The 14,960-nt window shown below is 41.3% G+C and overlaps 1 protein-coding gene across 1 annotated transcript in view; it reads left to right on the top strand.

The window, feature by feature from the left end:
- The window catches only part of Sptlc2 (serine palmitoyltransferase, long chain base subunit 2), an 83,298-nt gene that overhangs the window by 3,847 nt on the left and 64,491 nt on the right, over positions 1 to 14,960 (top strand). The gene's annotated exons all lie outside the window — the stretch shown is intronic.

Raw genomic sequence — 14,960 nt, 5'->3', positions numbered from 1 at the left:
GTGCTGAGATTAAAGGCATGTGCCATCATCACCTTTTTGGGAGTAGTTTTGACTAGATATTTATAGGTATAAAAGACTTCTAATTGCCAGAATCAGTAGAATTCAATTGCAAGGAGGCACGACAGCATAAATTATATTAAACAGAAGTCAAGCATAGCAAAAACAAATGTAATGTCAGAAAGTGAGCCAAATAACTAAGGAGGGTGGCTTACTTCTACCTTGCCACAGAAGGGAAACTGACTGGGGATTTAGTGGGGTAGTATGAGAGGGAAGGGGCTTGGTTATAAGAGTAGGAATCAGAATGGTAGTCATAATAGGAGTTGTATCTATTGGATTTGGCAGGGTGAGACACCTTAGGCTTCAGGTCTTACAGAAAAAAAATATAACTACCAATAACTTGTGAGATTTTTTTTTTCTTTCAAATGCATTTTGTCCCAGGGGGAAGAACATTTGGTTTTTATTAGCTGAATTTGGGAGATTCCAGTCATTAGTGGGACTCAAGAAGTCTCTTTAATCCGAGTTCTTGGGGAATTTTAAACTGTTTGGTTCCTAAAATAGTATGGGTTTTCAGGGAGGGCAGGCTTGCCAGTTTCTTAGGTGGACTCAGGTACACTAGAAGTTTGTCCTCTAAACAAGAGAGCCAACTGCTTGATTCAGTTATTGAAAGAAAGAAGCAGTGTTTATTGGTAGAATGGGCAATTGATAGACAGTGTTTGCATGCAGAGTGGGTGTGCCTTACTTGATTAAATGGTTTGTGGCCACAAGTCCCTTGCCTTCTGGGTAGTTTCTAAGAAACTTCTATAATATAATTCATGATTTGTGACTATTAAGAAAGCCTTCTGCTCTTGACCCATTTAATTTCAGATATTTTATTTTATGTTTTGTATTTTCAAGATCTTTACTGAAGTTGGCAATTTTTCTTTTTAAAAAAACTGTTGGGCTGGTGAGATGGCTCAATGGGTAAGAGCACCCGACTGCTCTTCCAAAGGTCCGGAGTTCAAATCCCAGCAACCACATGGTGGCTCACAACCATCTGTAACAAGATCTGACGCCCTCTTCTGGAGTGTCTGAAGACAGCTACAGTTGTACTTACATATAATAAATAAATAAATCTTAAAAAAAAAAAAAAAAAAAAACTGTTACTCTTGGTTGTAGAAATGATAGATATTCGCTGAAAGATCTTAAAGCATTGGAACAATTGTTTTGTGTTCAGGTTTTTAAAAACCAGTTGATAGAAAAACATTAAAACTATATTTGTAATATTTTGATAAATGTATATACATGTACTTCATGTAATGTTTAAATCATGTTAAACATGCCTATCTCTTGAATCATTTATCATTTCCTTAAGGTGAATATTTCAAACAGGCTCAAAGTTGCTATATAGTGAAGAGTGACCTTGAACTAATGATCCTCCCTTCCCAAATGCTGGACTCATGAGTGTGTAGTGCCGTGTCATTCGGAATCTAACCCCGGGCTTTATGTATTTTAAGCAAGCACCCTACCAAATGAGCCATGTCCCTAGTCCAAATGTGATGATCTCGAGTCAGTTTAAATAAGCCTTTTATTTCTTAATTTGGAGACCCTAAACCAAACATTTGGGGTATTACTGTTTTTATTATATGCCTACATGTAATAGGGATTCAGAAGATGTTATTGAAGGAATGGGTGGAGTAGTCTATGAAACTATGGCATTGGTAAAGTATATAAAAGATGTCCTTAAGCTAAAAAAGGAGCTACCAAGGTCATAAAACTTAAGAATCATAATGCTCCTTGGAAAAGATACACAGAGAGTTGCAGACCAGGCATGCAAAGCACAATTAGGAAGAACAACAACAAAACTCTAGGTAAATGGTGACTATTTCATTAAGGAGGATAAGAAATGTTTTCAGACTGTGAGAAAGTATGAATAATAATAGTAATAGAGAGGACTGGAGGTGTGGCTCAGTGATAGAGTCCTTGCCTAGCACACCCAAAGCTCAGGGTTCTATCACTAGAACTGCTGCATAGAACCTGAGTATGGTGTGGTACAGTACAGGAGTGGGGACAAGAGGACAGAGAAGCCCAAGTTCCATAGTCAGTTTGAGTCTGGACTACATAAGACCCCATCCTTAAAAAAAGACATCTTTTACAAAGCACCCACTGTGTGCTGGAGAGTTCTCCAGTTGGGAGGAGAAATGTGAAATGCTATCTTCAGGGTATGACACAGCCATTGCAAGCATGATCTTACAATTGCCTGCACTGGACCTACACAGGCCAGTCATAGATGATGGGGAGGAATTCAGGGGGTCTACATCTCCCTACTGAACTATTGGCTATTGATGGATTCTGGGGGAGGGGCAGTTGTTGCCTTCAGTTGAGTACAAAACACAGAGGCTAAACCTCTGACCACACACACTATCCTGGTTAAAATCAGAGCGTAACAAAACAACAAAAGACTTAAATGTGAGGTAAGGACCTGTAAGGGGAAGAGGTGGAAGATAGGTGAGAGGGAAGTAAGAGAAGGTGGAAAATGAGAGGAAATAGAATGAATGTACTGTATACATGTATAATGTTGTCAAATAAACTTAGTTGATTAAAAAGGTTTAAAAAAATGAGAGAAGATCCTTTCTAGGTAAATAGTATCCTCATTTTGCAAATAAGAATACTAAAGTCCGTACCTCTAAGTTACTGAGTTGGAAGTGTTTTGGTGGTATTCAGTTTGTCTGACTCTACCAGACGATTGAAAGAGGGATGAGTGGTAGTTGAAGCAATGGAGTTGGTAAAGTATGTGAAGGAGGGAATTAAGCTAGAAGAGGAGGTACCAAAGATAGAATGCTTCTCAAATAACACACATACAACACAGACAGAACTCTAATGTACAAGCACACAATTGGGAGGAGGTGGTATGAGAAAAGCCCATGAAAATGCAGGCTGGCCTTTTCTTGGAATTTTACTGAAGTGCACGAGCCTCTCCTACAGCATACCACACATACTAGAGAGAATAGTGTGAGCCTTTGTGTAAATCACACAAGCTATGCCAAAGCTGGCCATGAGTTTATCAGCAGGAAACATTTGCAAAGTAGTGACCATATCCCCTCTTATCAGATAGTCTCTAATATTTGGCAGTATCTGTCCGATGTGAAATGGACTGAGACTAGCTTCCAGGGCTTACTGGAAAACATCATTTGGCATGGTTTTTATTACCCTACTCTAAACCCGTGACTGAGGCCTTCAGCTTTATATGGACTGGGAGGTGTCCATTGAGAGGCACACTGGGCAAGTATGTCTGCAAGAGTTAATGCCTGAGTTAGTTACTCTTCTCACAGCTGTGACAGAATACCTGACAAGCAGTTCTCGGGGTCCAGTCCATCATGGTGGTGAAGGCATGGAGCAGTTCCATGCAGGCAGGAGTCTGTGGCAGGAACTTGCTTCTGACCTTGTGACTGTGGACAGGGAAACAGAACTCGAGATTAGGATCAGGCTCGGTGCTAACCTTCAAGGCCTGCACCCGGTGACCGATTGCTGCCAGCTAGGTTTCTGGTCCCAAAGGCTCAACCACCACTCCACCAGCTTGGAACCAAGTGTTCAACAATATGATCTTGTGAGGATATTTCAATCTTATATTTCCCTAACCCGCTACCCATGCTTCCACTGTAGCAGTTTGTGTCTCAGTCAGGCATCAGCGTGACAGACAGGCTCTGGTAGGAGACGGAGCAAATGAAGCTCTGCCACATATCCTGCTCTTTATCTCAGCTCTCACACATCTCCATGTGCCAATCTTGTCACACCAACCTCTTTGCTTAGCTAGTTGAGTGTGGCAGCCTGTGTCCATTTTTCTTTACTGAGAACACTTTTTGATGTGTGGGGTGAACTCCTATGGCCACATCTGATTTCAGCTCATTTCCTCGGTCATAATGTTAGCATAATGTTACCAAAAGGAACCCATTGACCCTTTCTCACAGAGATTGGGGTTTCTTTGTGTAGCCTTGCCTGTCCTAGAACTAGCTTTATAAAGCAAGCTGGCCCTGAACTCACAGAGATCCTTCTACGGATGCCTCGAGTGCTAGCATCAGAGGCATGTGCCACCACTGCTTGGCAGAGATTGGAGTTTCTGACGAGAGGGTCTCAAAGGTGGTGGACTGCCAAGAGAAAGGAAAGGGTTAGGAAACACTGCTGCTGAGGCCTGGGACCTTGCTGCCTTATGTCTTTCTTTCTTTCTAAGATTTATTTATTTATTACTATATGTAAGTACACAGTAGCTGTCTTCAGACACTTCAAAAGAGGGTGTCAGATCTCATTACGGGTGGTTGTGAGCCACCATGTGGTTGCTGGGATTTGAACTCAGGACCTTCGGAAGAGCAGTCAGTGACCTTAACCACTGAGCCATCTCACCAGCCTGCCTTATGTCTTTCAGAGTTAATTGTCCTTATCAGTTCCCCCCTTATACATACCACCATCCTTTCATAAGTCACCTTTTTATTTAGTTAGCTAGAGCCTTCTTCATTACTCTCAACTGAAATGTAACAAATACAGTTTCTATTAAAAGCTCTTACACTTTTCTATACTATTGTTTGGTATATATTGGATTAATATACCCTATAAACTCTTTAGGGCTTCAAGATAGGTGTGTGTGTGCGGGTACATGTGCACATGTTTGTGGCTTTACCCAGCTTTACCCAAACTAGAGTCACCTGGGAGGAAGGAGCCCAAATTGAGAAAACGACTCCAACAGATTGGCCTGCAGTCTTGTCAGTGTGGCATTTTCTTTGTTGTTGATGGTTGTGGGAGGACCCAGTTCACTGTGAGTGATGTCACCACTGGGCAGGTGGTCCTGAGAGATATAAGAAAGGTAGCTGGCAGGGAGGGAGGCCTGTGGTTGGCTTGTAGTATGAATAAAAAAATAAGTACTAGATGGATGGATTGGTGGGTGGATGGGTGGGGAAGGAAGCTGATTCAAGCAGGGGTATGTTTCCTGGCTTGAGTTTTTGCCCTGACTTCAAATTATGGAGAACAAATTCAAAACCACCCTAAGCAAGGTTAACTCTTCTATGACAAGAAAAATGTCACAAACACAAAGAAAAAGCAATAGATTATTTAATATAGGCTTTTGGGAAAATTGAATATTTAAGGAAAAAGAAATAGGGCTTTTCTTTATACCATGCAGTGGTAGACACTACTAACTGCTCGCAAGATGCATTCTTCCTATTTTCATATAGGAAACTTGAGATTGCATCCAGGCTGAACTACAGCTTCTAACCTATATTTCAAGTACTGAACTTTGTAGTTGCTGATATAAATAAAAGTAGGTCTTGTTTTAAGAATTGTGGGGAGTTGGTCTAGGGATATAGTTCAGTTGGCAGAGTGCTTGTCTGGTGTGCACAAATCCCAGGGTTTGAACCCCAGAACCATATTTTGTATGTAATGTAGTGTACTAGCTTGTAATCTCAGCACTCGGGAAATAGAGTCAAAAGGATTAAAAGTTGAGGTCATACGTGGCTAATAGTGAATTTTTTTAATATTTTAAGATTTATTTTATGTATATGAGTACACTCTTGCTGTCTTCAGACACACCAGAAATGGGCATCAGATCCCATTACAGATGGTTGAGAGTCACCATGTGGTAGGGAATTGAACTCAGGACCTCTGGAAGAACGGTGGGTGCTCTTAACTGCTGAACCATCTTTCCAGGCCTGGCTATATAGTGAATTTAAGGCCAACCTGGGTTATATAGCAAGACCCTTTCTCATATGACATTTGGAATTCTGACATGTTAGCACATCTATACTATATACTTACCTGTTTTCTGCCTCTATCACTGGAGTATAAAATGCTTCTGTTTCTCTAGTGCTCAGGTTGAGCTCACTTGCTTGTATGAAGGGTTCAGTTTTACTAGAATATTTTGCCATCCAAATGCCATGCTTTTAAAGAAGACAGTCAGGGTATTACCTTGTGCACACCACATAGGTCTCTAGCAGGCAGGTATATTTCAGTTTCCCTGATATTATACATTTATTCATCCATTTATTTGCATGTGTTAGAGACAGGGGGGGAAAAAGGTTTGTTTCTGCACACCAGAAGAGGGAATTCAAACTCATGGTACTATAGTTATAGATGCTCATGAGCTGCCATTGGGTGCTGAGAATTGAACAGAGAACCTCTAGAAGAACAGCCAGTGCTCTTAGCTGCTAAGTTGCTAAGCTATCTCTCTAGCCCTTTTTTGTTTGTTTGTTTTTAAGATTTATTTATTTATTTATTTATTTATTTATTTATTTATTATAAGTACATTGTAGCTCTCTTCAGACACACCAGAAGAGAGCATCAGATTTGATTACAGATGGTTGTAAGCTGCCATTGGTACTCGGGACTTCTAGAAGTACAGTTAGTGCTCTCAACCTCTGAGCCCTCTCTCCACACCCCCATTTTTGTTTATTTTTTGAGACAGGGTTTCTCTGGGCATCCCTGGCTGTCCTATAGTCTAAGCTGACCTTGAACTGAGAGGTCCACCTACCTCAGCCTTCTGAGTGCTGGGATTAAAAATGTGCACTGCTATTACAACTGACCAGCTCCTGTTTTAGCTTTTATTCATGTGCATGTGTATGTATCTGTGTGAATCAGCTACTTTTATGCTCACGCCTGTGTGAACCAAAAGAGGGTGGTGGGTCCCCGGAAGCTAGAGTTAGAGGTAGTTATGAGCTGTCTGATTGAGGGTGCTGAGAATTAAGTTTGTATCCTCTGGAAGAGCAGTGAGCACTCTGATTGATGAGCTCCCTCTCCAGCCCAGTATAGAGATTTTATACATTCAGATGTATCAGGCTTGGGGAGCTGACTCCGTGGGTAAAGTGCTTGCTATATAGGCATGAGGACCTGAGTTTGGAGCCCAAGACTACAGAAAAGCTGGGCTTAACACCTGAGTTTGTAATCCCAGCATGGGGATTTGGGGAAGCAGAGACAGGAGGAGCCTGAGGCTTGATGGTCTAGTCTAGCTGAATCAGTGAACTCCAGGTTTAGTGAGAGAGAGAGAGACCCTGTCTCAAGAGGTAAGGTATAGAACAATTGAGGAAGACATGTGACATCAAGCTGTCTATTTCCCCTTTAATCCTGTGCCCATATTACTATAGATCTTTAATTGCTCTTATTTGATGTGATTCCTCCTATTCCTTTATCTTCAAGATGACTGTTGTTCTTGTTTTTCCACATGAGTTAGAAGATCAATTTGTTGAGAAAAATTAAGGTTGTCAGTAGAATGTTCATATCAAAGAGTCAAGGAGTACGTGTTTGATGGTTAGCTTGGGGAGCACTTTTCAGTCTGTTGCACATGAGACAACATGTGTTAGTACATGTAACTACATGTCTTAGTAGTTAGTTACTGTTCTATTGCTGTGAACAGACACCACAATTAAGGTGATTCTTATAAAAGAAAACTTGCCTTCACTGTGCTGCCCAGTCAAGGCATGGGACCCACTTGCCCAAGTACTGCAGCCAGGGAGCTGGGCCAGTTTTCCCACTCTCACACCCTTGGGGTCTGTCTCTTTGCTGTCAGGGCCAGCTCCACTGTGTTGCCCAGGTGAGGTGCAGGGCCAGCTCTCCTGAGTGCAATAGTCAGTTGAAGGGGCAAGACTAGCTCTCTTGGCTCTCATGCCTGGGAGGTGAGGTGGGGGTGGGGTAAGATGGCCTTTCCCCTCACCAGCTGCAGCACTGGGGCCTTGCATCTGGCCTGGGCAGCAGCCCTGATTTTAAAGAGCAGAAATGTGTGGGGTTCCCTTACTGCAGAAGGCATAATTAATCATGGATTGCTAAAGAGTAATGGGTGCTTATATTGGACATTAGGTTTATTTTACTTGTCATGTGCAGTGTGTGTGTGTGTGTGTGTGTGTGTGTGGTCATTAGAATAATTTTAATTAACACCAAGGTGCACTTGCTTTAACAGGGATATTATTGTTCAAGGAAATGCAAAAGGAAACAAAAGGGAAAGTTTACCCATTCCCCTAGTTAATAGTATAACACCAACATAAAACACACTGCAAGACAAGGGAAAAGAGGAAACAAACAAAGAAACAAGCTACTTTGTCCATAGTCTTCTTGCTGACTATCAACTGTACCCATGAAGTTACTGAAAAGGCATTCTTAGGGCCTGGAGAGATGGCTCCATGGTTAAAAGAACTAGCTGTTCTTCCATAGGACCTGGGTTTGATTCTCAGCATTCACATGGCAGCTCACAACCGTCTATAACTCCAATTCCAGGGGATCCAATGACCTGTTCTGGCCTTTACAGGCACCAGACAAGCAAGTAGTATATAGATATTCATGCAGGCCAAACACTCACACACATAAAATTTAAAAGACAGAAAGAAAAAGAAAAGGTACCCTTAACCAAGGCAATAATGGAAACACGCGAACAAAAGACAAACCATGCACACATATACACACACACATACACACTCGTACATATATGCACATACATATATGTATATACACACATATATATGCATACATATGTATATACATGCATACATATATACAAACACATATATGTGTATGTGCATGTATGTGTATATGTAAAACTGCCTAGAAAGAGACATAAGAAATCAGGGTAGTGAGGCTGGTAAGATAGTTAACTCACTGGTTAAGCACATTGGCTGCTCTAGAGAACCTGAGTTCCTTAAATTTCATAGTTCATGAAAGGTCAATTCCAGGGAAGCTGGCATCCTCTTCTGACCTCTGAGAGCATTAGGCACACAGATGGTATGAAGACATTCAGTCAAAACACTCATATAACTGAGTAAAATTTTGAAGAGAGAGAGTAGGTAGCAAGAGAGAATGGACAATTCTATAGCATCTTCTAAACCATTTTGATTGTTGTTTGGTTAGGTTTTTATTGTTATTGTTTGTGCAGAGCTTTACTAGCCTAGGCTAGACTCACACTCACTATGTACCTAAAAAAGCTTTGAAATCTCTAACCTTCCTGCCTCCTTTTTAAACTCTAGGATACAGGTATGTCCCACCTCACTCCGCCAGTCTGTTTCTTGTCTCTTTTTTTTCTATTTAATACATACTACTGACTTCACTTAAATTTTACCATTGACTCTAGTCACTGTTTGGATGAAAACAACTAAAAGCTGCCCATGTCTACCATAACTCAGGCTATCTGACTACCCTCCAACATCTCCAACCTTTTGAAACTGCAGCCTAACACTGTTATCTACAAAGTCACATTTAAAAACCAAAGAACATGACCCTTAGACAATGTGATGCACATTGAAAGGCAAGCAGATCTCTGTGAGTTCCAGATCAACCGGGGCCGTATAGTGATATCCTGTCTCACAAACAAACCAACCTTGCAACAAAACAAAAATGAACCTTAATATTTTAAGCAAATTGTGTGTGTGTCGAGGTGTGTGTGTGTGTGTGTGTGTGTTGGGCTCCATTCATAGCTATATTGTGTGTGTGTGTGTGTGTGTGTGTGTGTGTGTGTGTGTGTGGTGTGTGTGTGTGTGTGTGTGTGTGTGTGTGTGTGTGTGGTGTGTGTTGGGCTCCATTCATAGCTATAGCTATCCCGGGGCACAGGCTGACATACCTGAGTATGACAGCCTCTGGGGAATCTTCATCTATGTATTAGTTATTACCTCTTTTGGTCACTGGTATCAGCATCCAGTTTACCCAGTCTCCCAAGTTTGTAGTCATCTTTAACTCCACCTTTTTTTCTGGCTTCCACCCAGAGGTAGTTCCAGACCTTCTTGTTTGGCACCAGGAAGTATGTTTTGTTTTGTCTTTTGACACAGGGTCTCCTGCAACCCAAGAAGGTCTGGAAGTCACTACTTAGCCAGATTACCTAGAGCTCCTCTTCCTTCTGGCTCTACATCCCAAGTGCTAGCTAGGGTTACAGGCCTGTGACACTACACCCAATTGGCATCAGGTAATGTTAGGGTGTGTGTGTGAAAATATTGCATATCTTGACAGCTAAAGGACACAAACACACAGATGTTAAAATTCATGCGCCTCGACAATAGATTAGTTTGTTTTACATAATAATCTGGTATAAGAGACTAACATAGCCTAGTCATCAATTATTAAAAAACAAAACAACTTACAGCCTCCCCCCTCAAAGAGTATTGCACCATCTTTCTTGCCATCTGGTCTCTACGTCACAGGGGCTCCCCCCACAGACCAGTAATCATGCCCAAGCAAATAAATACGGCCAAGCACACTCCCTTGCTCAAAAGCTTCCCTGTCTTTACAAAGGGAAATCTCAAGTCAGCGTCATGGCATCCAAATGGAGTTACACGGCAACACTTCTTCCTCTTAGCTCCTGAGATCTTTGTCAGAGTCACATTGAACTTTTTTCCATCATTTTTCAAAAAAAAGAAAGAAAGAAAGGAATAGAGAAAAGAAAGAAAGAAATTTTCTTCCAAGAATGAAATTCTTCCTCAAGTAATATCCACTGCTGGAGGTCAAGAAGCAGTGAATTAAAACTACAGAGCTAAGCCCAAGAGACTACTAAAACAGAAAATAGAGAATCACTGTCTCTGAAGATGAAGAGGGACAGAGAGAGAAGGGCTGTCATGTATTTCACAGGCCCAGTGGAATTCAGATGCTTAGAATCATGTGCTAAAGGTGAAGGGAATACTTTAGAGCCGGGCGGTGGTGGCACACACATACTTTTAATCCCGGCATCTGAGAGGCAGAGGCAGGAAGATCTCGAGTTGAACGCTAGTCTGGCCAACATAATAAGTTCCAGGACAGCCAAAGCTACTTAGAGAGACCCTGTCTCAAACAACTAACCAAACAAAAAAACTAAAAAGAAGCACAAGGACACTGTCTTACATAGTAGCAAGTCAGGGAACCGATACAGTACTAGTATCTATCTAGTCTACAACATTATTAAAATTTTGTCATCTGCCCTTATGATGTTCTTTACAGTAAAAGAAAAAACTTTTAAGTATGGAATTCTGTCTTTGGTATCTTTGGTCTCAGGAAAAAACAAAGAAACAAGATTTAACTACACTGTAAAATGACTTAGAAGGGCTGACTCCTGGCTCTGAATAAGTTCTCAGATATCCTATGAAAGGATGCAGACTTAGCCATCTAATGACTCAAAAAATAAATAAATAAAAATTTTAAAAACCTGTTTGAAATCAGGCATACATTTCTGATATGAACACAAGCTCATATGCTTTCATCAAGCAATTGAATTCAAGCCAGATGCATGCTAGGAGGTCAGAGTCTGACTATCTAGTGGATGCTTTGTATTAAATCTTTATGTCCATTTGCTGGGGAGAACTTCAGATCCATTCCCAGCATTCACACAAAAAGCCAGGCAATGTAGCTTGTGCTTTTAATCTCAGTGCTAGGAAGAAATAGACAGGTGGATTCCTGGGGTACACTGGCCAGCCAGCCTAATCTATTCAACAAGCTTCAGGGCAGTGAGAGTCCCTCTTTCTCAAAAAAAAAAGGTGAAGGCAAAGCATGGTGGCATGAACTTTTAATCCCAGCCTTCAAAAAGACAGGCAGTCTTTGAGGCCAACCTAGTTTACATAGTGAGTTCTAGATCAACCAGCGATGCAAGAGACCTTATCTCAAATAATGATAATGATGATAAGTATTATATAATAACATGATAAAGGAAAAGGTGCCTGAGCAATATCACCTGGTATCTTTTAGCCTCTACATACACATCTGCAACATGCCAAAGAAGATAAATAAACCTAATGTCCAGTATAAACCACTCATTACTCTTCAGCAATCTACAGGCGTTATGCCTTCTGCAGTGAAAGGGACCCCTACACATTTCTGTTCTTTAAAACCAGGACCACTGCCCAGGCCAGGTGCGAGGCTCTGAGTCTCTTCCTTTGAACAGTCTTATCAGCAGCACATTCTCATGGAAACTAAGTTGACGCTACAGTTTTCCTGTGTATGCATGTAGAGGCTAGGGTTTATGCTAGATATCTTCCTCACTCACTATCCAATTTATTTATTTTCAAAAGGAGCTCTGGCAAAGGTTGTTTTTGTTTTGTTTTGTTTTTTTCGAGACAGGGTTTCTCTCTGTGTAGCCCTGGCTGTCCTGGAACTCACTCTGTAGACCAGGCTGGCATCGAACTCAGAAATCTGCCTGCCTCTGCCCCCAAGTGCTGGGATTAAAGGTGCGCCACCACCACCTGGCTCTGGCAAAGTTTTATTAAAGGCACTTTCTTGGTTTACTTCTTACTGGTCAGTTTGGCATGCTTCTGATAATATCAGAATCATCTGGGTCAATGATAGCCAGTGTGCATACTCTAGTGTTTTCCACAACTGTGCCCAATTCAACAGTATTGCCACTGTAGTGATGGACACCAGTTTTAGCCAATGTGGCATAGTATTCTGTTTCAGATTTCCTCAAAGCTGGGCAGTTGTTGGCAAGGATAACCAATTTTACTTTGCCTTGTCTGATCATCTTCAGCGTCTGTTTATACCCTAGCATGTACTTTCCACTTTTCATAACAAACTAGAGCTTAGAGTTGATCAACTCTAGAGGCTTTTTTCATCATCTTTGTGGCCACCATCTTCCTGCCTTAGGTGTGGGACAATCCCCCAACCTAGCACCCACAGAGGACAGAAGAGAGGATTATGATCCGGAATGTCAAACACCAACTAGCAGAGCTCCCCCAGCAGCCTAATCCTCTACCCAGCAGAGCTCACTCACTAAGATCCCACAATATAAATCTCACTGAACTTAGAGCTTGCAGATTCAGATAGACTGGCTGTCCAGCAAATCTCAGGGATTCTTCTGTTTCTGTGTCATAGTGCTGGCATTTTTATTTACTTGTTGGCGATTCTATTTAAATTCCTTTCCTGTTGTTTTACATGGGAGCTTACATTGTGTGAACTTTTAACAAACTGAACCATCTCTCCAGCCCACTAATGTAAACAGAATTATAAAATCTAGCTGCCTCCTATAAAAGATGCACAATCCAGGTATTTTATTTATAAGCTTGTAAACCTAGATTGGGCAGATTTTGGAACTATTCTAATTTTTATATCCCAGTCATATGTCCCTTGTTACTTGCAGTTTATTCTGGCCATGTATGTGCTCATGGTCCCTCCCCTCCCCTCCCCTTCCCCTCCTCTTATGGCCCCTTCCTCCTCTCTCCCTGTTCTTTTTTCCTCTATGCCTTCTATCTGTGACTTCCAGCCAGGTAACTAAAAAACCTGTCTATCTCTTATCTTCTGTCCATTCACAGGTTTTAGCCTTTATTGACCAATTAACTTGGGGAACAAGGTTACATAGCATCATTTGGGGTATGTGAGGACCTCCTCGTTGGTGGGGAGGGGCCCCAGATCTTGGGGGCCATTTGAATACATAGCAGCACCAGAACAACCCCAACACACTAATATGCTAGTATTTACTTTGTTGACAATAAAGCTCTTAAGTTAGAGTGACTGACTCCTGGAACATCCAGATTTACAATGCACAGTACAATTTTGTTTACAGAGCACTTGATCTCAATAATCTTTGCCTTGCTAGCACTGAGCTCCTAGCTTGTGAACTGGCTGCTGAGGTCTTCATGCTATATGTGGCAAGCACATGCTTTATTTATGTGGCAAGTGCTTCACTGACAGCTGCCTCCCAGCTCCTAGGTACATAAAATCTTGTTGTTTGTGTTTACATTATACTTTTAATGAGGAATGCCTAGCAGAGCAAGAGGGGATCTTTTCGATTTCTTGTGAAACTTCTCTAGTGTAATCCATGTGATAGGATTTCTGTATGATGCTTTTGGGATAATATGTTCCTAGTAATTTCTGTTGATTGTCCTAACTGAAGCCTCATGTTCTAAGTCTTTTCCTCTTGGGTTTCTTCTCTTCTGTAAAATTAGATTTTCACTAAATTAACCAAAAAGTTAAAAAGAAAAAGTTTTGTTTTGTTTCTGAGACAGGGTTTCTCTACTTATCCCTGGCTGTCTTGGAACTCACTCTGTAAACCAGGCTGACCTGAAACACAGAGGCACAGAGATCCACCTGCCTCTGCCTCCTCAAGGCTGGGGTTACAGGGGTGTGCCACCACTACCTGGTAAAAGTAAAGTGTTTTAATCATTGAGTCAAAAGTAAAATATCTATGTTCACAATGGCACATACCTGTAATCCCAGTCCTGGAAAACGAAAGCAGAAAATTTACAAGTTTTAGGCTATCCTGTATGACATGATGCAACCCGTCTCCATATACAAACAGCAAACATATCTTAAATGGTAAAGTAAAGGGACAGGGATAATTTTTAAAAACGTTTGAGAATATGTACTTAGATCAAAATAGATATAGAATCAATGCATGATGGCTGCTGGTTGATCTTGTTTGTTTGTTTGTTTTGAAAGAATTTCTCTATGTTTCCCTGGCTGTCCTAGAATTAACTCTGTTGACCAGACTGGCCTCAAACTCAAAGAGATCTGCCTGCCTTTGCCTCTTTAAGTGCTGGGATTAAAGGCTGACACCACCACTGCCCAACTAATTTAGTCTTTTTAAAAAAATTTATTTTTATTTTAATGTGTGTCTATACATAATGCTTAGAGGTCTTCTCAGGGAAGGCTTGTCTACCCATGCAGGTCGCCTTCATTGAAACTCCTTAAATTTTTTTATGTTCTATTTTTTTAAAGATTATCTTACAAAGTACTGGGTTTCTGTAAGGTTTTTTCACAATTCTTACTTTGGTTGATACAACTCTACCCCTTTCTCTCTTCCTCCTCCTATCCCTCCTTTAAGGACCCTTTCTCACCTGGCTATACTACATGTATTGTTTATGGGTGTGTGAGCATGTGTGGGGACCTGTGTGCTCGTGTGTGGAAGTGAGAGGACAATTTGTGAGAGACAAAAGACGGTTTATGAGGGAGTCCATCACGTGGGTTCTAGGGATTCAACTCAAGTTGTCAGCCTTGGCAGCAAAAGCCTTTAGTTGCTGAGTTCTCTCCACACTCTTCTTTTACTGTTATAAGTGTATTATCACTGAGGGAAGGCA

The sequence above is a fragment of the Mus musculus genome, chromosome 12, assembly GCF_000001635.26.
Source record: "Mus musculus strain C57BL/6J chromosome 12, GRCm38.p6 C57BL/6J".
NCBI classification, from domain to species: Eukaryota; Metazoa; Chordata; class Mammalia; order Rodentia; family Muridae; genus Mus; species Mus musculus.
Note: the sequence above shows the minus strand (reverse complement) of the source record. Positions and strands in the feature narration are given on the sequence as shown.